General features: G+C 37.5%; 1 long non-coding RNA gene across 1 annotated transcript; it reads right to left on the bottom strand.

The window, feature by feature from the left end:
* Positions 1-313: 313 nt before the first annotated feature.
* LOC116588381 lies at positions 314-24,369 on the bottom strand. The gene is made up of 3 exons (XR_004284922.1): positions 24,235-24,369; positions 20,823-20,852; positions 314-364 (listed from the first exon to the last, which is right to left on the bottom strand). It is a non-coding gene; the product is annotated as an uncharacterized LOC116588381 (long non-coding RNA).
* Between the last annotated feature and the right edge of the window lie 210 nt (positions 24,370-24,579).

Below are 24,579 nucleotides of genomic sequence, written 5' to 3'. Positions count from 1 at the left end.
ACACTGTTCAAATAGGCAAATACAGTATTGAAGTTTTTAAAAGGTAGAATATATATGAATTGAACTCAGTCAAGATGTTTTTGTTTGTTTTTTTGTAGAGACCTGAAATAATTATCGCTCACCACTTCCTGGGATAAACTCAGGCAAACTATATACGGGGATAAACTTGGACAATCTAATAGATAGAGGCTATATCCTTCAGACAGATTCTCTTAAGAAATGAGATTCATTTCCCCAGTCACTTACCAAATATATATAGTATTTCCTCTGGTAACTTAAACCCTTCATTGGCTCCAGCATGAAATATGCCTGAGAACCTACATGGGTATTTTTGAAATCACAGGCTGGGTATAGACCAAGAATCCTGCAAAAAACATCAAATATGAAAATTTTGAACTAACAGGCAGATTAGTATTTGAGGGCAACAAAATTCTGCTACTTAAAAGATAGTTTGAAATAAAATTTATATCTGCTCTGAAGATGTCATAGCTGTAGAGCTAATCAAGTAAATAGTTTGACAAGTGTTGGAACCTACCAATTAGGGTAGATGCTAAATTATTCAGGTGGCAAGAAATCATTTCATAGAAACTTTTATGATGTGAAAAAATTGATCACATATTTTAAAGTGCCTACACAAACTACTCTTCCTGAGACTCAACTGATGGAATCTCTGGAATTCATAACTCATAGACTGTATAATTAATAATGGTAGGTAACGTTTACTGTGGATCTACTAAGTGACAGAAATATTGCTAAGTGATTTACACAAGTAATATACTCTCTGTTGTTGTAGAAAATATTGGCTTTTACTTCCTCCCACCCTAGAAGTATCTGCTCGAGAGATGTGAATTTTCATGACTCAGCCTACAAGAACAACTCCAATTTAGTCCTTTGTTCCCCAAATATGTACTGAGTGCTTACTAGGTATATCAGGCATTGTGCTGAGTGCTAAGGATGAAAGAGTCTATGTTCTTGGGAAATAATAAGCTTAAGTAGTTTTATCTAGAATATTTGGTATACCCCACATCCACAGCACACTTTACATCAGCAGGGCCTGCCCGGACCAGGAGTACAAATGGTACCTGCTGTTGTCTGAATGTTTAAATATTGTAAGTCAAGTTCACAATCTGTTAAACAAAATATGTTCTATTCTCCTGCTTTAACAAATATATTTTCATAATGCTCTGGAAAGACAGGATCTTAATTAGAATTCCTGGGCTCCTTGGAATTCTGTGCTGGAACAAAGGGTGAGGAAAGAGCATGTCCTAGCACTCAATCCCTAGCTGGGTCACGTCTTTTGCATCTTTGGCTTTATCCTACATCAGGAGGTGCCCCACATTCATACAAGTGCAGACTCTGTCTAAATGCCTGTCAACAGTTTCCCTTGGCCTATCTTAAATATAGAAGTGATCACACGTGTGATGTGGCTCATTCTCAGAGGAATCAGACCCTGAAAGAGTCTCACAGAGCCTGCAAGCAGGCTCAGGGCCATTGGGCAGGGAATTCTGAGGCCCCAGGTACCCATGCATGATTAGAAGGAGAGAGGTTTGGGCTCCAGTTGTCCATGCTACATTAGTCCCAGGAACTCCAACTCCAGGGGTTTAGGCACAGACAGAAGAAGGTCAAGAGGAGCCCTCTATAACGTGGAGGTGGAGTGGAGGCAAGGATGGGGTTCCTTGTTACCAAGGTCTAAGGGTGAGAACTGTTGCCTGTAAATAGATGCTATCCACCCCGATAATTCCCCTTACAGACTATGTAGACCATCTACCTGTAGTTCACTCCCTGGCTCCACTCATAGTGACCTCTGGCAAGAATACAGAACAATAACTGGAACTTTCCCGAGATGTCAAAGGACCCCACCCAACTCTCACACTTCAGTTAAGACCCTCTCTTACCTACTGTGCACCTGCTAGGCATCCACTCTACATCGTCCCTCCCTAAGTCCCTAATAAGGAAAGAACTAACATTCAGAGTGGTATCTTTGTTCCCTCTTAGCTGACTGTTCTGGTATCACTCAGTCTCCTCCTCTTATTTATAAATACTCTCAGCCATGAAAGGATATGTGCCTTTATATTTTCCAAGATAACTTCCTGATCTTCTAGAAGAGAATATCTTATATATTGTTCAGGAAATAATGTGTTTCTTTTGATTGATTCTTAATACTTAAAAATTTTTGAGGAATAGAGTCTTCCAAATTCAAATATGGCTGCTTTCCCATTTTTCATACACTCTAATTTTTCCTTTGACATCACAAAAAGTTTTGTAAACTAATTTGGAATAATAGCACTCCCCAATCATGATCTGATAATCATTAAGAATAATTTTTACCTATCAACTTTTCTGTGAATAGAAATTGTACATATCAGTAAAAACTAGCATAATATGTGTTCAATAATCATCACTATTAAAAGTTGCTATTACTATCCTTCAATATTCTTTTAAATCTTCAATAAGAAATAACAGGAAACTCTAATCACATAAAAAAAATCAGGCCAATGAAGTGCAGACTTTCCAACTTAAGCAGTAAATAATCTTTTGAACTCATTTTATAATTGATGTTAATTCAAAAATAATTCCATTCTTACATTATATTTATGCTTCTTAATTCTATTCAGCATCTAGCTTTTGTCCTCGTAATGCTCCATAAATCAGTCCTTTTGGATCATGAATTAGCAAGCCTCCAAAATAAAGTGACAGATTAATTAAATTATGCAAGGAAAATGGTTTTCAGTTCTATACCCCAACAGAGAGGAAAGGGACATGGAAAATTTATGATTACATCAAGTCTTCTCTGCATTTTCTATCATTGTCTAATAATAACTCAAGACCCAATGACAGAGCAATCATTCTAAACTGTTAAGGAAGTGAATATCGTCAAATCTGACCTGGTTAAGTCATATAAGCAACATCAATGAAAATGTTACTAGCAAAAACGTCCCAGTGAAAACTCTAAGGTCAGGGAATATTTCACAAGAGCTTACCTCATTAAAGATGGCATTTTCTTAATTCACTCCACACAACACATCTTATGGAGCAAGCTTGGCATGTGAGTAGCTATATATTTGCACCCACTTGAAACACATTCTTTGGGAACAGCCTGTATTTGTAAACAGTGATTTTTTTTTCTTACTTTCCTTTTCTGTTATTTTGATTGTTAAGAATACTATGTTCTCTGTGAGAATAATTAGGGTAATCAAATTATAGCAACAGATGTAATAAGCGTGTTACCCCCACATATTTCAGTATCCATTTCAGATTCCTCATAATACTGTCTGAAAACCAAGGCAAAATCCAGGAAGGAGGAAGGTAATTGTTGGCAGTCATGAAAATAACCACTAGCCCATGAGCCCCAGGTCTTAAAGAAACTATGCAAAGCCTAATGAGAATCCATGTGCCTGGGGTAAATTTAATCCACTTTGTCCTTTTTTCCCCTCCCCCCGCTCCCACTTTTCATCAGCAAGGATTCTACACTCATGAGATAATCATGCAATGTCAGTCACAGGAAGTATGGTGAAGGAGAGCAACATTTTCTTTAGACATTTCCAAAATGTTTCCATTCCATGATATTTTCTTCTCCCTTAAGAATGTATTTCTTGGGATACCCAGGTGGCCCAGTCAGTTAAGCCTCTGACTCTTGGTTTTAGCTCAGGTCATGATCTCGGGGCCAAGATCTCAGGGTCATGAGATCAAGCCCCACGTGGGGCCCAAGCTTAGTAAGGAGTCTGCTTTAGGCTCTCCCTCTCCCTCTCCCTTTGCTCCTCCCCAAGCCCCACTCTTCTCAAATAAATAAATATTTTTTAAAAGAAGAATATATTTCTCTTATTCCTCCTTGCTGTAAACACACACATGGTTCCAATCTCTTTTGCTATAGGAAAAAACAGTTAATCTCATAGGCATATTTTGAGACTCTGAAGGTGGCATGGGCAGAAAATGTTTTCCATAAAGGAGAGCATTAATACACATAGAATTTCAGACTTTATGGATAAGCAGTTAGGACAGCATTTCTGGGGAAATAATGGCCTTCCCAGAGTTGACTGGGCAAGTCGGCAGGGAGAGAGTGGCCAGGGCTCAATAATGACATATTAGGTGCCTGGCTTGTGTCTGTCTTTTCACCATGATGTAGCCATCAACTTACACCGCATGTACACCCTCAATCAAAGTTTATTATATGAATGAATGTAATGGACACATTCAGCAATATGGGAGGTCTATTTCTGAAGGATTCTGCCTCTGGCTGTGCTCTCCTCAATCATGGATACAAAAGTGTCCCTCACTAGGTGTTCCAGAAGTTCACTACAGAGAAGCAGCATATGACCCAGGACACAGAAATGTTGCTGTCCCACCCACTGACTTCTGAGCTGGTACCCCATGGGCCAGTGGGATAGGTTGGAGTCATTCCAATGACTCTTTGGCTACCTAAAAATTATCTTTGTTTTCTTTCTTCTCATCTTTCTTTGTCCTGCCCCCAGAAGATGGTTCTTTGGTATTTGTAATGTTGTATTTACTAAGTCCTGAGAATGAAAAATACTCCACTCCCAAAGTTGAGTATAAAAAGGTCTACTTTATAAAATATTGTTCACTTTTTCCCTTTCTTATTCAGCATGTTATTCATTTTGACAAATGGCTTGAAATAAGTCATCATGTAGAAGAGATATCCCATTATAACTACTTCATAATTGCATTCCAATATTACTTCCAATAAACATCCAACCTGAAATGCTTACTCAAGCAATAATCTTATTTTTAAAATTTTTTTTACTTCTCTTTATGGTGAAATTCCTTACTGGTTGATATAGGCGAAAAATTTACTGTCTTGTTATGGTTGCACCAGTTTTTTTTTTTAATTTTATTTATTTGTTTGACAGACAGATTACAAGTCGGCACAGAGGCAGGCAGAGAGAGAGAGAGGAGGAAGCAGGCTCAATTCCATGACCCTGGGACCATGACCTGAGCTGAAGTTAGAGACTTTAACGCACTGAGCCAGCCAGGTGCCCCTGGTTGCACCAGTTTATAGGCATATTGCTAATGAGAGTCTTGTTGATATGCGAACTGCCTCTAGGCTTTTCCTCCAAGTAATTAATTAATTACACCAAAATTTTGGATCTATTTACCTATTTGTGGATCTAGTATTCCAAAGTAATTTCCTGGGACTTAAAAAGCTTTGCAATTGTCTTTCTCAGTTAATTTTTTGTATATATATATCATTTTGTATAATATCATTGACTTTGAGGAAAAGGAATAATTGCATTGTGAAATTATTTCAAATGAATAGCAAGAAGGTCTTAGAAAATGATGGGTCCTGTCTAATTCATATTTGCATCTTAGGAAAGACTGTCCAAATTCCAACACAAAGTATATGCTTAAAGTGGTATTGAACAGAACATTTGGTGAAATGGTTAAAATTTTAAAAATCTAATACTATCAAGTGTTCACAAGGATTTAGAGCAACTGGAATTTATATATACTCTTATAGAAACGTAAACTGATATAAATCACTTTGGAAAACTGTTTGGTTGAATTTTACTAAAGATAAGCATACCTATACAATGAACTAGCACTTTGACTCAGTTATATATACAACAGACATGTGTAACTATATGCAACAAGAGTTGTGTGCAAAAATCCTAATAACAACACTAGTCATCATCACTGTAAAATGGGAGCAACTTTGATGTTTCTCCACAGTAGAATGAATAAATAAATTATTATATGTATTCACAAAATTGATACTGTTCAATAATGAAAATGAACAAAACATTCCCATACACAACAATATTAATGAATATTTCTTTCCCTCTTCCCCCCCCCCAAACTATTGAACAAAATAAATCAGAAACAAAAGAATTACACATTGTATGATCCCATTTATATAAAACAAGCAAAATTAGCCTATGCTATTAGAAATCAGTTTGGTGGATTTCTCCCCTTTGGGGAGACATAAGGAAGACTTTTGAGATGCTTTAAGTTCTATTGTTCTATTTCTTGATTTGAGTAAATGTTACATTGTTTGTTCTGCTTGTGATAATTCACCAAATTGTCTACAGGAAAAATATACCATGTTCTTCTTCACTCTTACACTACTACTTATTCACAACATTTCTGACCCACATGTTAGGTGTCCCACACCAAGCAATTCTAATGCCAACTGGCTGGTGTTAACAGCAGACCCCATAGGTTAAAGGCTCAGTGCCACAAGACTGTCCCCCACTTCAGACACCACCCACAAGTGGTGAGCCCCCAAGTTACCTATAACTTCTGTTTGACTTGACTACAAATCAGAGATTCACATGACCTACTCTCTAATTCAATCATTTAATTCAGTCATCAAGAACTCACAGAATTAAGGTAGTAAGTTTACCTGTTTACTATATAATAAAGAATATGATAAACGATACAAATGAACAGCCAAATGAAAAGATACATAGAGTCAGATCTGGAAGTATCCTGAATGCAGGGGCATCTATCCCTATGGACTTGGGATATACCACCCTCCCAGAATGGACATGTATCCACCAACCAGGAAGCTCTCCAAAACTTATATTTTGGGGATTCTTATGGAGGCTTCAACACATAGGCATGTTGGATTATTAAATAAATCTCCAGCCCCTCTTCCCTTCCTGGAAGATGGGGGTAAGGCCAAAAGTTCCAAACTTCTAATCGGGGCTTGATCTCTCTATAGCTCACCAGAAGTTGTCTCATTAGAACAAAGACATTCCTATCACTCGAGAAATTCCAAGGGATTCAGGAGTTCTCATGTCTGGAACCAGAATCAAAGAACAAGTATTAAAACATGAGATGCTCCTATTGCTTTCCTGGTGCTCTTATTACTTAGAAAATTACATGGGTTTTAAGAGCTCTGGTCAGGAACCAGGGGTGGAGAACAATACATATATTTTCTATCATTTCACAAGCTGCAATGTGTATTTTATGAATTGTATACTTTAGCAGGTGAATGTTATAATTCAGTACAAAATTAATTTTTTAATCTTTCTTATTACTTAAACCCTTTGAAATATTTAGTTATTTTAGCTAAATATGGGTATTAAAAGTGTCCCCAGAAGCAGTTGGCCCTAGAAAAATGAGAGGAATAATGAGTGAAGATGTAGTATTGGAGGCAGTTGGAGATTGCCATTTTAATTTATATGCCATTATCCAGCCACATTAAGTCTCTTTTAGTTTTATGATACATGGTACATGATGCCCTCCCTTACCTCCATACACATATTTAATGCAGTGTTCTCCAGGTGGAGAAATCTCACTTCATAATAAAACTTAAGTATCATGTACTCTGGGAAGACTTCCCTGATCTTACTTTTGTGATTGTATGTGCCTATACATATGAAAATATGAAATTTGCCTGTATATTAAAAAATTTTAAGGATTTTTTGGCTCATAATAAGTCAACAAGCACAACAAATAAATTCTGTCTATATGGGAGACTGGTTTATCCAACTACTGCTAATTTTCAAAGTTTTCAAAATGAAGTTTCATGGCTATTCAAATAGTTCCAATTATTCTAATAAGCTACCAGACACAAGTTGACATTTGCATTCCAATGCACATTTTAAAAATTCAGTTGATGGAGTAATTTTGAATGACCCTGATCATCCTACATTGGATAAGGTCCAGATGGTCACTCATAGCTCATGAAACGTAACATGTACAGAAAATTTACTTGTCAGACTAAATGGCAAATAGATTCATCTCAATTATAAGTCAGACTTATCTAATATTTCAAATTAAATTATTTTTTACCTTACGGCATGTAAATTAATTCAAATTATGTTCACTAGAGATTTAATGTCCAAGACCCTATTTGAAAACATGTGGGAATAATTAACTGAGGTATCAAATATTTATTTATATTTAAATGGATGTATTTATATTTAAATGGATGTGTTTAAATGGAGCCATAATTTTACAATATTTATTTTTAAATATGAATATTTGCCTTCAACTTTGTGATAAATCAGACTACTTTCTATTTCGTGGAACTATCTGGTATTTACTCAGCTACATGCATATCCATCTTGTTCTTCTCATTTAGGGTGTATTTACCCCATTCTACATAATTTCTTGCTCTCCAGTTTAAAGTCTCCATTGCAATATGTCAACAATTCAGTTGTGTGTATTCAAACCTCCCTATTTGAAGGGAATCTCTCTTGATATGCATTTGGTGGAGAGAAATGCCCTGCTTCCATCGTGATCCCAAAGAGAGTCAATGGTTTTATCCTGCACCCAGAAGCAGCTGGCCTTAGAAAAATAGAAGAAAGGATGATTGACAAGTTAGTTATGGTTCCTGCCAGATTAGAGACAATGCTATGAGAGATTGTTATGCAGAGCTGTTGGATGTAATAAATGCTCTGAACAGCAAACAATATATAGGGTAGTTAATTTCATGTCAGAATACATGCATTTGGAAAAATAATGATCCAGTCACAAAATGTCTGCTTTCCATTCCTGCAACTCTGGATTTCTGGGTTGTTGGGTTTAAAACCCAAAAAAGAATTTACTTCTCATATTGGGCACAGTTGTTCCTCAGAATTTAAATAAAATAATTTTGCAGGTGGATTTCCTCAGGAAATAGATTCTGAGATGGAGATTAGCATCAGAGATTTCAGGGAGCGCTCTAGAGATCCGCACCTGTGAAAGGGAAGAGCTGTGGAAGCAGGACTTGGTAAACGGTGAACTTGAGTTGTGCTGTGATCTCAAGGAAATTCAGTGGACCCTATGGGTAGCTAAGATGGATGGTCCTTTAGAATTATCTGAAATTGGCTAAAAAGACCAGGTCTCTACACCTCTGAGTCTACCAGTCAATGGATGCAAGTAACCCCAAAGGACAGTGTGGACTTCAGTGAGATGGCTCTGTCCAACCAAGACAATCCCCAAAAGGAGATGACAGCTGAAGCTGTCTGCCAGCAGCCCTTGTAGCAGCTGGAGTAGTAGGGCCTATATAACAGAAGGGGAATCAGGGGATGAAGCTGTGCGTCAGAGTCCACCACAGATAGTCTGCTTCCCAGTAACACGTGCTATTGATAAAACAGTGAAAGATAAATGTAGGGTGTTGTATAGGATATGAATTAACACTATAAATACGGCCAAGTATTGCTTTTTCACCAAGAGGGAAGAAAGGTGGATTGATGGGACTGAGGAAGTTCCTGAGATACTTCCTTCCATTACCCTGTCCGGGGGAAGTATTAATGGAAGATGACCAGTTACACAAAACCAGCAGGTCTAACAAGAATCAAGATCCCTCCAGAATAAATTTCAAGTCATCAAACCACCTAAAGGGCTCTGAGCAGTAGAGGTGCTGGCTGAAAACCAAAGCAATATCAATCTTGTGGGAGTTATAAACACAATTTACATTTATAACCCCTTCTTGTAAGCAGATTACACAGGTTAGTTACAGGGTTAAAGCCCCTCTTAAACAAAACTAAAGCTCCTATCAATATTTTCTTCCTTGTCATGTCATGTATAATTTATGTATTTTAACAACCTATATTTTTCCATCATTTTTTCCTACTATTATGTGTCAGCAATGGAAATATTATAACCCTGTACTGCCTAATATGATAATTACTAGTTACATGTGGCTATTAACAATAAAATTAAATTAAATTAAAATTGAACTTGTATACCATACTAACATTTGTTCAATTGCCACACATAACTGGTGATTACCATACTGAATGATACAGATACAGACTATTTCCATCATCACAGAAAGTTCTAGAAACCAGTGGCTCTTAGAATCAGCTGGAAGGTTTGTTAAAATTCAGATTGCTAAACACTGTGGCCAAGGGTGCTAATTTAATAGATGTGGGCTATGATTCGAGAATTTGCATTTCTTTTTTTTTTTTTTTTTTAAGAGGCAGACAGAAAGAGAGAGAGAGAGAGAGAGGAGAAAGCAGGCTCCCCGCCTAGCAGAGAGCCAGATGTTGGACTTGATCCCAGGACCCTGAGATCATGACCTGAGCTGAAGGCAGAGGCTTAACCCACTGAGCCACCCAGGTGCCCCGAGAATTTGCATTTCTAATAAGTTCCCAGGTGATGATAATGCTGTTGGTCCATGGTGAATAGTGATACTGGCTCTTCCTCAGACACCGCCAAAGTGGGATTGTGACAAGTCTGTGTAAAATTTCCTGTGACAATAGGAGAATTTAATTTAAATGGAGGGGATTAGAGAGATTCTCATTTTGGGGTTGGGTAGTATAATTTTAGACAATACAAATATTAGTTATATTAGGCAAGAGCTTTTTATTTTGGAAGAAAAGTAAGGATAAAGGTGTACATGGAAGTTGGGCAAGCAGCCAAAAATGGTGAAGTATATTACATATTTATCATTTTTCCTGCAGAACCCAATCCTCTTTCCTATTTCAGGGGAATCCCTATTGTGGGAGTCTTTTTAAAGTGCAGAGCCTTATCTCTCATTACTGAAGCCAAACGGAATCCTGCCGCCTGAACCCAGAAAGGGAATGATACGTTGTCTCAGCAAATGAGATGCACTTGCCTGGGACTTTGAACCTTGTAGAAGTGATTCAAGAGCATAAGACAGTCACAATTTGTTTGATGTGGTGCAGTCTATGAATGGCTGTGCCAGGACTGGGTTCCATCATGGAGACAACGCCCACAGAACAGTTGTGGCAAAAAGAAATAGTGACATGGTAGAATGTTGGCCAGATTTTTGCTGCTGCATAATTTTAGACAGCATCTTGTTTCCTGCCTGTTTGCCAAGACTATTCTCCCATTTTCCCACCACTCTTGAGATCCCCTCTACACACACCAAAATTCTCCATTTTTATTCCGTTAGTCCAAGTCAGATTCTGAAGTTTGCAACCAAAAGATGACTGGTTTCCTCTTCCTTGTCTAGGAAGACTTTTTCAACATGGAGCTAGCCAGTCATTCTCTTGATTTTCACAGCTGGGTGTATGGTAAAGAGCTATTTCCAAAAGAGTGTATAGAATTTTATTAAATGCCTTATACTTTTGTTGTGTCCTATTCCTCCTCTTAGACCTTAAGTTCCTTAAGATCAGAACTATTGTTTTCATCTTTGTATTCCCTACAATCAACTAGAAAAACATTTGAATATGAATTGTTTCCAAAGAAAGAAGGGCATCTTGCCTTTGCTGTCAGCTTAAATGTCCTCCTATTTGTCAGCCTTTTCCTTGTCATCTGTAGCCAGCCCAGCCCCAGACAACTGTTTTTCAATAATCTGATTTATTTTCCGTATTAAACTTATCGTTTTATTAAATTATATTGTTTATATATTTGTTAAATTATTTGCCTCTATCCCCCCTTGATTTTAAGCTCAATGAGAGCAACAACCTTTACTGTATATCAGCCTGGACAAACACACATTAGCCTCGCTTAGAACAAAATTCTGTCTACACAAATTTGAGTTTGGCTAAAATTACCAAATAGTGAGAGTCATAGGCAAGTTCTCTTCCTTCAAACCACAGCCATCTACAATGTCATTGACAAACGTCTCCCTCCCCCTGCTTTTCTTCTCTCCCCTAAGAGGTATGACAAAGTTCCCTTTTTGTTTAATGCACAACATTTAGAAATCATCATTTGCAGGTTGAACAGACTTTAGAATCCAATTCTTTACCTTTATCCATCGAAGTGTTTTCTTCCAAAATAGCTCTTTCTGGAAAGAATCAAATATAGTTTTCCCTAGCTTGTTGTGTTAATGTCTATAATCATCTTCATCTAGATAGCTTCTATTACAAATTCAAGATTAGTGGAGTCAGAGTGTGCGTGTGTATACACGGGCCTGTGGTTAAACTTCGAGGCAAAGACATTTCCAACTGCTTAGTTTTTTTTCCCTGTAGACAACACAGTGAGTATATGACTCCAATCCTGGCTACATCACCAACCAGTAAATAAATCACCAGGACTCCTGGACTTGCGTTCTCTTGCTTATGAAATAATGAAGTCCATCCGTCATTTGTGCATGTAAATTGGCAAATACAGAGATGGAAAGTGACAGATGGCTTTTGTTTTTATTTAATAAAAGGTGATTCACAGTTTAAAACTTTATTAGGTTTAGCCTTTGCAGACATAAGCCCTGAGATGTAGGCTTAGTGACTTGTCTTCAGATATGCTTACCTTGAGTGTCAAACTGATTGTAGTCAACAAATCTGACAGAGATGATAACAGGAGGATTAGCACGGAGTTTGAGAGAAACAGCACAAATTCTAAAAGACTGCATTTCAATTGGGCTGATAAACTGTCATCTTACAGAGCACCCGAGTGCTGCCTTCCTTTAGGCAAAGAGAATTTGAGCCTGTGAGCTGGTGTTAATGCAGCAACCAGAGAAAGGGGAAAAAACGGTAAAGGATCTGTAGTAGAGTGGAGTTTCAAAGCCCTGCCAGAGTAGAACAAAATCCAGTCTTGCAGAAATAGAGAGAAAAAGAGATTTAAAGGGGGTGTCTCGCACAGGGCTGACATCTGACATCACCCTGCAAGGTTTGGGCTTCCAAGCCCAGCATGGCGTCTTCAGCAGAGACCGCCATCTTCTCTCACTGTTGTTCCAGTTACACACAAACTCTTAACTTTTGACTTCATTTGCTTTTGCCATTTTCAGTACACTCCAGTCTCTTTTTCTTAACGAATACAGTCCCCCACCTCTACCCACCACACCCACTGACTCACCCAAAAAAAGCACAAACAGACCAAAGAAAACCTGCTTTATGGACTGTTGACTGAACAAAGCATACATGAGCAGCTACAGGAAGGTTGAGAAAAATACACCCAGGTTTCACAGCCATCATCTGCTATGTGGCGCTCATCTATGCGGAGCCCCAGGATGAGAGTTTTACATTTTCCCTTGTTTTGTGGAAAGTGAGCTTTTCCTCATTAACTTTATCACAATCTTCTCCTGTCTTATTTTAATTTGTTTATTTTAAACCATTTCTGTGAAGTGTATGACTGCTCTAACTATGCTAATATTCTAGTGACTGGTGGATTGCTTACACAGATTAAATGCCAGGGACAGGAAGAAACCCGTATGCATCTGCGAATTCAGCATCACACCTCAGGGATGTTGATGGGCTTCTGTGTGACTGAAAGAACAAATGCAAATCCTAACAAAATAACTACATTTTTATGAACAGAAAAAGGCAGAAATAGATACATTTGAGGGCTTAGGGCTTTAAGGAGAAGAGAGCAGAGTTACAGAAGTCACAGAAAACCTAAACCAGGTTTCAGATCTTATCACTTATTTTGGGTTCTTTAACATTTTTCAGGATGTTAACACATCATGCCATAAAGAGGCAAACAGACCCAGAAGCTCCAGACATGACCACATAATGTAGGAAAAGAGCTCACCCAAGCCCAGAGGTAAGCATGGTCTAGGTGACCTTGTACAGTACCATTTAGAGGTTACAACAGATGAGGAGCTGGGGTTCAATCTGGCTGCAAGACAGATTTAGATGTGAAGGGATGAGAAAATATTGTGGGAACCCCCCTAACTATCTACACTAGATAGAGATGATAGATAGATAGATAGATAGATAGACAGATAGATAGATAGATATAGGTAGATAATAGATAGATAGACAGACAGACAGTCAGAGGTTTGAAGTTTATATTTAACTTGATGGTCCTAGATGGTGAGAAGCAACAATACTCCACATACTCCAGTGTCTCCAATACTCCACAGCTATCTTTGGCCAAACGCTGCTGTTTTATGAAACCCCCTCCCCTGACTTCTATTTCATTCAAGATTGTCCTTAATGTCACCATTTCCGCATCGCACCGGTACAGAAATGTGAACTGTGGTGAGGAGAATCTCTATTTTCTCAGGCCACTTACCTCATTCTATTTTTTTTTTAACCTCTAATTAACAAACACATCCCCTTTCCAACCGAGATGCCACCAAAATATAATCTTTTGGATGAACAGGGTAAAGGACAAAATTCTGCCAGCAAGCTATACCAAGAATTATGAAGAGGCTGAGAGTTATCCTACTTAAAAACTTAACAAGTTGGTTTGCTTGTTTCATGCATTCCGGCAGATGCACAAGTTTCCTGGGTCAGAGATGAGATGTTATTGCTCATGGCATAGCAAGCAGCAGGAGAATTGCCATATTTGCCTCAGTCCTCTTTGCCCTCAAGTGCCACAGGTGTAAAGTGCGTGGGCCGAGATGACACCTGCATACCCGGTGGGTTGCCTTTATTATAATGGACAGTTAGCATGCCTGCCCTTTGCTCTGGAGGGAGTTATCTCTGTCTTCTAAGGCTCCTTGCTATAGAGACATCCTTGAAAAGATAGCTTACAGTAAAAGATACTCTGTGTCTCTATGTGCAAGAAATACCTGAGACTCCATGGATAATCACCTCCCAACAGATTCCCTGCTTCTATTTCTCGCTACCTGCATTGTGCCCCCTGCCCCATCCTTACTGTCTGATGCATTAGGCTCTCACTGTGCCCACCTTCTCCTCCCCACTGACCACTCTGCACTGTGCCTGATTGCTTAGTTTTTGCTTCTCCAGCTGGACTATAAACGTTTCATGAGACTAGTACTCATCTCGATATCACCAGTTCAGCACAGTGTTTGACCCTTAGGGGAACTCAACAAATGTTAAAATAATAAAGGACAACCTTTAGATAGTTCTTGAGGGCGGGGGTTGCATCCTATATAACTTTGTACCACAAACTATAGCTTCTAAAAGAGCTCCTTTTGTAGAGTAAGAATTATTATCGCAATAAAATTAAGTAATTACTGCTTCATGTCCCAAGCAGACTAAGTCCAGCATTCTAGACCCAGAGTTTCAAGCTGAAGAGCAAGCTGGACTTCTTAAATCATAGTTGCATATTGCCACAACATCATTTTGAAAAGCAAAGTATTTTAGATATTGTTGTTTTTCTCATTTCAAAAGCAATCATATTTCCCATACTTTATAGTTTTTACCATAGATTATCTTTCATGGTATCTCAGGTTTTTTTTTTTTTTTTTGCTTTTATCACAAACTTTCTTTATATAAAACTCACAAGAGTAGTCTTCACTTCAGCAACAAAATATGTTCACACATTTTTTTTTTCTTGAAACACATACTTTTATTTTCCCACTTTGGATAGAGAAATGACTGTATGAATTGTTCTAACTTTTAACTCTGCCCTAACAAAACCAGCGGTGGGGGACAGTTGCAGGCAATGCTCCTGGGGCTCAGAGATTGGAATTTCGCAGAGAGGGTTAGGAATACAGAAAGCCTATGCCCTCCCTCTGGGATGACTTCTTCTCACTCCAGCCCAGTGCTGTCAGGTCTCCTGACATTGTATGAGTGTCTGAAATCTGGATCCCTATGTGAAAGCTCCTAATTTCATTTGTTGACCATTTATTCAAGGAATATTTACATGCAATGCATAGACTTCTCAGACCAATCCTGTCCCCAGGCCCTCAATTGGCTGCCTCTAAAACTGCCTGGAATGGAGAAGAAAAAGGTACCTGATGGGGATTAAAGGCCAAACTGTGAAAGTGAAAAGATGGATGGCCTACATTGCATGAGAATGGCAGAGAAAAGCATCTTATGGTGCATATGATACATGGAGAATATTCAACAATTAGACAGAGATTCTTCCCTAAAGAAGCTTCCAGTGGATGGGTAACCTATCATGTGAAGGCCAGGATGCACTTTTGGTGTTTTATTTACTCAGTACTTTAAGGTCCTAGATAGAATCTTACAAGTGTCTTTCATGGACACACCTTTGTATAAGGTTTCTTAACTCTTTCAGAGAATGTTTTATGAAAAGGACTTATCCTGCTTTCTGTTTCATCCTGTTACAAACAGGCAAAGCAGCAGCCAGGCAGGTACATACCTAGGCACACACCACACACGTCCATCTACTGGGGTCCGAACACCCCTGAGTAGAGAAAATACTGGCCTCTGGGGGCTGATGCCCTAATAGCTCAAAGGTCTGAGGGAAGCTGGCTCTGCCTTGGGGCAAGTGAAGGTTGCAGAGAAGCACCACAGAAGGGACATTCAGTGATGCTTCTCAGAGTAGTGCTTCAGCGCCGTGAACCAAGGTCAGGTGAAGGTCCTCCACATGTATGTGTGTGGAGGGCGGTCAAGAAAGGAGCCTGAGAAATCAAACCAATCTGGTGAAAATTCTGTTGCATTAGGCCCAGCAACTTCATCTCCCTAAATTTTAGTTTCCTCCTCTATTCAATAGAAATAACAATAACAGCAGGTACTGCATGAAATTCTGGATACAACATACCACTAAAACTCTTAGAATAGAATCCACAGCAGAGAAGAAATGGGGACCTGTGGACAGACGGCAATGTATTGTAGCCTGGAGAAGCAAGGCAGAGGCAGGGCCACAGGACAGCTGAAGCAAAGCTACCTAGCAAGCCATCTGACAGGAAGCCCAGGTGGAAGCAGGGTCTGGTCCAGGGGAGGATGGAGATAAGAATAAGTACACACAACGAGGACATGATGGCATGATGGCTCACTGCATGCGCTTGGCCATTCCCTAGATTCTGGTGGAAAAAGAAAAATCGAATATATTTTTATTTTCACTGATCCACACCCTTGGCATGAAACTTGCTGAAATCCCCAAAAGAGCTATAGAAGAATTGCAATCTGAAATTTACCATCAGGAGTTGATACAACAAGGATTGTGATAGGGATCCTTGATTTCTTAGAGGTAGGAAAGAAAACATGATCTTTAGACTACTTTTGCTTCTCAGGCTTTGTTTTATTTTAAGAGGCTTTAGAAAACAAACTCTTGGATAAAAATGAGGAGAGTCTTAGGTTCTGACTCTAGCTTTGCAACTAAATCTCTTGGATAGGACAACTAATCACTCTGTGCTTCATGATTGCCATGTGGAAAATGGGAATTAATAAAAACTGCATCTGCTTTCACAGCGAGAATGATGTGTACGTGAAGATGGTTCATGAAGCATTTAGCATCTGGAGTAAAATGTGTAGTAGGAATTCTAGGTTAAATCATTCATTAATAATATATGATTGATTTATAGAAGATGAGCCCCCCTTATTTTGGATACAAGACAGATTATTGCCTCTATTGTCCTCAAGAAGAAAACCATAATGCATTATCTTCTGAAAATGTTTGAGAAAATTAAAGAGTGTTACTAAAATTTTTATTACTGTGGGTATTGGCCAGTCCAGAAATAAAAATCTCATTACATTAATGCTAATAGTGGGAAATGAGCCATTTCACTTACATTTTCAAAAGCTAGTAATACACTGTTTTCTTAAAACTCTCAAAACCATGTTTCATTGCATACTTATGGGAAGACCAGCATCAAGGTTACCCATGACTGATGCTAAATAATTCACTATGAATATATATATTGCCTTCGGGAAAAGAGCATGAAATTTAGAATATATAAATATTAAGCAAAAGTAAATCCTTCAGAATCTTTCTACCATTTAGGAGCAAAGCAGGAAGACTCAGAATCATCTCCAAAATAGTAATTAAAGGGAGGAAAGATTTTAATACTTGAAACTCTGAATTTATTTTTAATGTGCACACAGAATTTCCATTTTAAAATACCAGGTGTTTTGATCACTTTAAAAATCAATTTATACCATCCCATTATTTCAACAATTGAAGTTATTTGGACATGGAATTTATGGTAGATAATCTGGGTTGAATATTTTGAATTGAAAGCATTCTGAAGTCCTCTCCCACTAAAATAGAAAGATATATTGTATGCAATAAACTTATTGTTGGATTTTGGGATTTCAGGAAATAAAAAGAAATTTCTGAAGATTTCCCATCTTTCTCTGAAAAAAAAAAAAATGTTAGCAAGCTGAATCCAGAAATTGAAACAATGAACACAAAAGAGATTGGAAAGACTGAATTGTCCTGAGTCAGGTGTTCAGAGCGTCACTATGATTCAGAAACTCCAATGTATCCTAAGCAGGATGAACCAAAAATAAATCTGTGACAAGAAACATTTTATTAAAACTGTAGAACACTAGAGGTGCCTGGGTGGCTCAGTCAGTTAAGTGTTTGCCCTTGGCACAGGTCATGATTTCAGGGTCCTGCCAGGTTCTCTACTCAGCAGAGAGCCTGCTTCTCCCTCTCCCTCTGCCCCTACCCCCACTCATGTTCACTTTCTCTCTGAAATAAATAAATAAAATCTTTCAAAAAATATTAGCTGGAGCAATTATAGTTAAAGGTAATGGGATCATATTTTAATTTCCTTTGATCACCTTGCTCTCAGGACCGCCTGCAGGCCCAAATCATTGATGAAGCCTTGCTACAGAACCTTCCTTGATGTTCTAGGAAGCCAAAGACAGCAGCTTTGGGCAGACTGACCAGATCATCAGGGATACTTTCTGGTCTTCCCAAAAAACATCTGCTGTGGGGAGTCAGCCAGATTATACTTTCTGAACGTGAGTACCTCAGAAAATTGGTGGTGAATTCTTTGGGGGGGTTACTCCTGAGAACCACGCCCACTGTGGTGCTACAGGCAGCTGGAATCACTGATGGAGTCTCCCCTGTATCCCAGTGCTCCTATATTTCCTTACAGTAGCCTCCTGAGATTTTCTTTCCCAGTTTTTGCAGTGGTTGTGTAAACCTCTAATACTCGCTTTTTCTAATCAATGTGCTTAAAATGGTACTTTTCACCCCCTAATTATGATTAAAACAACCACCTACTTAAAAAAAACATTTTAAGATTGTATCAAAAAGGAAATTCAATCCTATGTTTATAAGAACTACATAAGATAAAGAGATTTCATAGAATAGCAAGAAAAAAAAAGAATGTTTAAGATGGAATTTCAGCCAAACAGCATTAAATTACACACCCACACAAAGACAGATAATAATATTAGCACTACAATTCAAATAAAGACCTAATAATTTTGCATATTTATGCATCAAGTAACAAAGCAGCAAGATTCATGAATAAAAATATCAGGCGACATAAGGAAGAATTAGTAGGAACAGACTAATTGTAACAAACTTAATTAATTACTTCTCTTGGTCTGTGATTAAGAAGTAGAAAAATAATAAGCATAAAAGTTCCAGTAACATATTTAATAAGTCATGTCAGATTGATAATTATGAATTCTACACTGAGAAAATGAAGAGTATATACATTTTCTCTTTAAGGAACCATAGAACAATAAAAAAAAAAAAAAGCAAAATTGGTAAAATAACTATTGCTAGAAAAAGAACCTAGCACAAATAATTTTACAGAAGAATTTTACAAATACAGAAGGAGATGATATTTACAATGCTTGCAATATTTTTTTAAACATATTCTCAAAGAGAAAAATTTCAAATGCTTTTGTTAAATGTGATTCTAATATTGAATTCAAAATCCAAAAAGTTTTCTATTAAAAAGAAAAGCTCATCAATGTAAAATTTGTAAGTAAAATATTAGCAAACATCTGGTGGGATATTAAGACATATATATCTTGGGTTTATTTTTACACAAAAGGATGGTTTAACATTAGTAAATCTGTTAATATAAATTCACCATATTAATGTCTCTAAAAAGTCCTATGATTATTTCCACAGATACTGAAATTGTATTTGACTAGTGTCTTCAATTCTTTTTCTCTTCAATTTGTTACACAGATATTCAACTCAAGGATAGATGGACATTTTTCTCCATATAATAAAATATATTTATCGGATTTACCAAATCTTCATCATGTTTAATTCAAAATACAAGACCCACTTAAGTTAGATGCAAAATAAGCCTCCCTAATTTTATTACTGTTATTTGGCATTTTATGGGTAGTACTAACCAATATAATCAGACAGAAGAAATTGAATGTATAATAATTGGAAAGGAGGAGGTAAAATTACTTTATCACATACAGATCGTAACTGAAAAACTCAAGAAAACTGATTAGAAAAATTCCTGCAAATAGTAATAAAATTCAGTGAGATCTCAAAGTACACAGTAATTTATAGAAGTGTACAATATGTATAAGCAATGCCAATTTGAAAAGAAAATGGGGGAAAAGACCCATTGATAATGGCATTAAAAAAGAAAAATTCCAGAAATAAACTTTAAAACACATGCAATTGCCACACAAGTTAAGATTTAACAACACTCTTGAGAAACACCAATAATGTCTTGAACAAAAGGAAACACTGTGTTCTCAGCCAGCAAAATTCAGCATCAGAAGTATGTTAGTTAATTCTTCCCAAATTATGAAGGTTATAATCTCCCAATATACAAACAAATGGTGAAATGGGCTTCATGTATACATAAGTTGATCCTACATTCATATGGGGAATAAAATCCATATACACATAGCCAGAAAAACTCTAAAATCATTGAAGAGAACAATAGGAACTACCATATATTGGTGCATATTAAAGTGTCTCAATAATGAACAAGGTGGTCTTGCTACATGAAACAGATAAAGTCATGATATAGAAGATAGAGTCCTGAAATAGATCTAAATATATATGGGAATGTAGTATGTGATAAAGGTGGTATTTTCAAATTGTGTCAAATTATAGACCAGATAACAAATGAATAGATGAAATAAACATATAGACTTCTAAACAATAACATAATAACATAAAGCTACATGGGCCCACACCTCACACTACTCACTAGAAAAATTTCAAATAGATCAAAGATTTATATATTAAAAAATTAAAATCATAAAAGTACTAGAGCAAGAGAGATTCCTTTCCAAAGGATGGTTTTAGGCATCAAAAATCTATAAATTATAAAAGGCAAGCTTAACATTTTTAACCACATAAAGTAAATAATTTGTACATGGCAAAAAAAAGAAAAGAACTTGAAACCAAAGTCAAAATAAATGACAAACTAGAGAACCATTTGCATGATGTAGGAATAATATAACACTTACCTATTTATATAGGTCAGTAAAGGACCACCACTGCAATAGAAAAATAAGTAAAAGTTATGAACAGACAGTTCACAGATGCCCATAATTTCTCATGTGAAAGGATTCCCAAGGTTGGTACTTGTAAGAAAAACACTGGAAATAACCCAAATGTATACCAGTAGAACACTGTTTAAAAAGGGACGTGACACGGAGAGTGAAGAACAATAAGGAAGTGTTCTATTTTGATCACTAAAGAAAGCTCTCCAAGACATAGTGTTAAAAGAAAAAAAGCAAGGCAAGAACTTAGCGTATGGTTTGAAGATTAAAAAAAAAAATTAAGGACCTGTATTTAAAATTCTACATGAAATGCATAACAATAAAAGTTAAGTACCCTGTGGTGCATACATTTTACAAGAAACGTATCTAAGAATACAAAGAAATAAATATATTGATAAATAGATATTGTGTGAATACTAACCAAAGAGAGCTTGGATAATACAAACAGACTTTAAAACAGAAAAAATACTATTAGGATACCATTAGGGATGAAGAGTATCACTGCATATAGAGAAAATATTAACTTATCTGAATATAAACGTTTTAAACCTAGGTACACATGAATTATCCTCACAATATAGAAAGAGAGATTTGAAGAAGTTTACCAACATAGTGGGAGATTTCAAAACAATCCTCTATTCCTAATAGGTAAAATTAGTAAAGATATAAGCAATTTGGACAGCCTGATTTAATGTTACAGATAAATAGGTCAACATCCAATTGCTATTGCCTTCCTAAGCGAAATGGAAAAAATGAAGGAAAGTTCTACTAATTCCACTAAACCAATCTCAATAATTTCAAAGAAATTTCTTTTAAAGTATTTAATATGATACAATTAAGTTAGAAGCAAAAGCAAAAAGAAATAAAATCTCCATATATATGCAAATTTAAAACAATTCCAAATAATTCATAATATAGATAAATCTTAAAATGGGAAAGGCTTAGCATTGAATGAGCTTGTCCATTAATTTTGAATGCAAGGCAAAATTATTTCAAGTAAACAAGAACACCGGCTTCCATTTCCCTTTTCTCTCTGCCCCCAGGCAGGCGGCTGAATCCCCACACCCAGATAGCAGTAAGTGATCAAGCCAAGATATCCACCTAGAAGCTGTCATTTCCCAAGACACAGAAACTGATGATGCCCAGGTGACCAACAGGGAATAATTATAAACAGAGGAAAGCAAAATAAAAAGCAGAAACCCTAGTTTTGATGCCACAGAAAGACATTTAAAATGGCAAGTATTGGGGGCACATGGGTGTTTTAGTCAGTTATGTGTCCAACTCTTGATCTTGACTTAGGTCTTGATCTCATGGTGGTGAGTTGGAGCCCTGTGGTGGGCTCCACACTGGGTATGGAACCTACTTAAAAGAAGGGAAGAGAAGGTAAAGAAGGGGAGGGGAGGGGAGGGGAGAGGAGAGGAAGGGAAGAGAGGGGAGGAGAGAAAAAAAAAAGCAAAACAAAAAAAAAATGGCAGGTATTTTGATACTTACAAAATATGTACATGGGACAGGATTACACGGAAAGGGGCCCAACATACAGGCACTGATGATTAATATATAGATGGGAGTTGATATACATTGATAAAACAGGTAGGTGATTTAGAAAGACATAAAAAATTAGAGTTCAATATTTTCAGACTTCCTTACTTTGCAAAAGTGGCTTATGTGGAAAGAAGTCGAGCTGGAACCTACCTAACCAGTTTATGTTAAATCAGCCTTCTAAGACTATCTTACTAATGAAAGCAATTTGTCCATCAAATCTTTCATGGAAAGATCAATTACTTAGGATATGCAATGAATAAGTGTTGGTACCATCTCTTAAATCAGTTTCACATTTCTAAAGAGGTGGCATTTTTGACTTCTGCTCTTCGTTAATCAGAGCCATAAAAATCAAAGCTCAGCAGGTCAAAAGTAAATTCGTATCTGGGAATTTAAAGAGGTACTCTATCTAATGAAACACAGAGTTGGCTGCCTTATAAAATTAAAATTTTGACTTGGAAAATAAATTTTAAGGGAATTATAAACTACTCTGCATTTGCGATGTATTGTATGCTGGAACTAAATAAAAGGGCAAATAAATGAATGGGTCCTAATTATCATTTTCCATTTAACTGGGGGAAAAAAAAAACATATTGACTTGCCTTAAAAACCCAACCACATAGTCAGTTGGACACTCTCTTGAACACAAAAGGTATTTGCTATGTATTTGAATGTCTCCAAACCCTGAGGATCAACTTTAATACTTCCATTTTAGTCGGTTGGCCTGGCCACAGATGTGACTGCCCCTGACCTGTAGAAGGAGACTGACTCTACACAGTAGGTCCTCAGGGGTCTCACCCTAGGCCGGATAACATGTATCCATTCCAGATTGTGCTCATTCTGTCTCTTGAGCCCACAACAGACCTTTACCCAGAGGTCCAGTTTTCGCCCTTTGCCTGTGAGTCTCTTGGACGGCTTCCTCGGTTCCTTACCCTTGCTTTGCTTCTATATGGTGTGCTGAGTTTTCTCTCCCTCTTGCCTGGCAATCAAAGCCAGACCCACTGCCCTTCGGGCCTTCCTGTACCTCGTGCCTGCCATTAGCTCCTGGCATCAGAACGTAAGGCCCCTTGCTCAATTTGATATATATTAAGTCCCCAAACTCCCCATTTGGGTGGGTGTGCAAAGAGACCTTACAGTTTTACATTCTTAAACACACACACACACACACACACACACACACACAGAATAAAGGCATCAGTAAAAATGTGACATAACACGTTCCTGGAAACCTAGCTTCCTTTCCAATATTTACCTCCCCTCCCTCCCCGCTTACACTTGATTTCTCCCTCTCTCCTCCTTTAGGATCTTACTGTATCAATGAGCTGTTTTCTCTTTTCTCTTCAATACTTTTTACTACCTCTTTATTTTCTTACCACTGTTATTGCCATCAAGAGTGCCACTTTATGACCCAACCCTTAATGTCATCTTTAATTTTTCCCTCTACAGATTTTTTATATCCACGTAATAGCCAGGACAGTGCTGCCTCTATAACACCACGGAATGCAAACTACCTCTTTCCATCATCCAGAGCCTGAAAATCCTGGAAGGGACCTGAAATTCAATTTACTTCCAGGGAATTCATTTTGCCCTCAAATTAACACGTCTAGACAATTAGTTCAGTTTATAGGTTCATATTAATGATCTATACTAAAATAACTTAGGAAGCATATTTGACTTCTCCATTATACTATTAGGTAACAATGGATATAGAAACTAAATCTAAAATACCACTCATGTTTTTGTTTTCTTTTCCAGTCCCACCTAAATCTTGTCATTCCTTCTCTAGCCCCACAACAGGGGATCCTATGAGACTCCTGCTCTGAAGGACTCAGCTGACCTTAGCCAGTGCCTGTCACAGAGGAGAGACACAGCTCGCCATTCGGCTTCACTTCCAGGTGGAGGCCAGGCCTTTCTTTGCTCCTCTCTGCACAACCGAGATGCCCCAGTGACATATGGCAAGGCTTCAGTGAGAGGTCAGAGTATGGGACGCAGCGTCTTGTCACCTACAGGACAATTGTGGGAACAGTATCTACAGTCACCAAACAAGTCTGAGAAGTGGAAAACGTAGTAGTGTCCAGCCCTATGGCTGCAGCAAGACAATCTCAAGATATTTCTCAAAAGACATGTTACTAGATAAACAGCAAAACAAGTCTATTGGACCCCCTTCTTCCCTACACACACA

The sequence above is a fragment of the Mustela erminea genome, chromosome 4 (assembly GCF_009829155.1).
Source record: "Mustela erminea isolate mMusErm1 chromosome 4, mMusErm1.Pri, whole genome shotgun sequence".
Taxonomy (NCBI): domain Eukaryota; kingdom Metazoa; phylum Chordata; class Mammalia; order Carnivora; family Mustelidae; genus Mustela; species Mustela erminea.
The sequence above is the reverse complement of the archived record's forward strand: the minus strand, read 5'-3'. Positions and strand labels throughout refer to the sequence as shown.